The sequence below is a fragment of the Penaeus monodon genome, chromosome 29 (assembly GCF_015228065.2).
Source record: "Penaeus monodon isolate SGIC_2016 chromosome 29, NSTDA_Pmon_1, whole genome shotgun sequence".
In the NCBI taxonomy this organism is placed as follows: Eukaryota; Metazoa; Arthropoda; class Malacostraca; order Decapoda; family Penaeidae; genus Penaeus; species Penaeus monodon.
This window is the reverse complement of record NC_051414.1, coordinates 23,955,921-23,956,382: the sequence shown is the minus strand read 5'-3', so window position 1 is coordinate 23,956,382 and position 462 is coordinate 23,955,921. Positions and strand designations below refer to the sequence as shown.

Here is a 462-nt window from a genome sequence, read left to right as displayed (position 1 = left end):
GGCCACAAGGCACCCAGGCACCAACAGGACACCAGCACACAACCCCCACAAGGCACAAACCCACACAGGCACCAAAACAACCACACAGCACAAACCACAACAAAGGCACACACACACCACACCCAAAAAAGGAAAACCCCCAAAACAACCCCCAAATAAGGGGGACCACACACCAAAAGGCACACACACTCACAAGGCACCCACACTCAACCCCGGACACAAACTCACACAGGGACACACCCACTCACAAGGCACACACACATCCCCGGCACAACACACTCCACAGGCACACACCACCCCACAGGCAACAACCACCAGGGACACACACACTACAAGGCACACACCCCACACTCACAACACACACACACACACCAACACACACGGAAAAACCAACCAGAGGAAACACAACACAGGGAACAACACCCACACAGAAGCACTGTGTGTGCCTGTGTGTGCCTCTAC

The 462-nt window shown here is 54.8% G+C and overlaps 1 protein-coding gene across 1 annotated transcript in view; it reads right to left on the bottom strand.

Annotated features, from left to right (window-relative positions):
- The window catches only part of LOC119592046 (transcription factor MafK-like), a 32,431-nt gene that overhangs the window by 16,270 nt on the left and 15,699 nt on the right, over nucleotides 1-462 (bottom strand). The gene's annotated exons all lie outside the window — the stretch shown is intronic.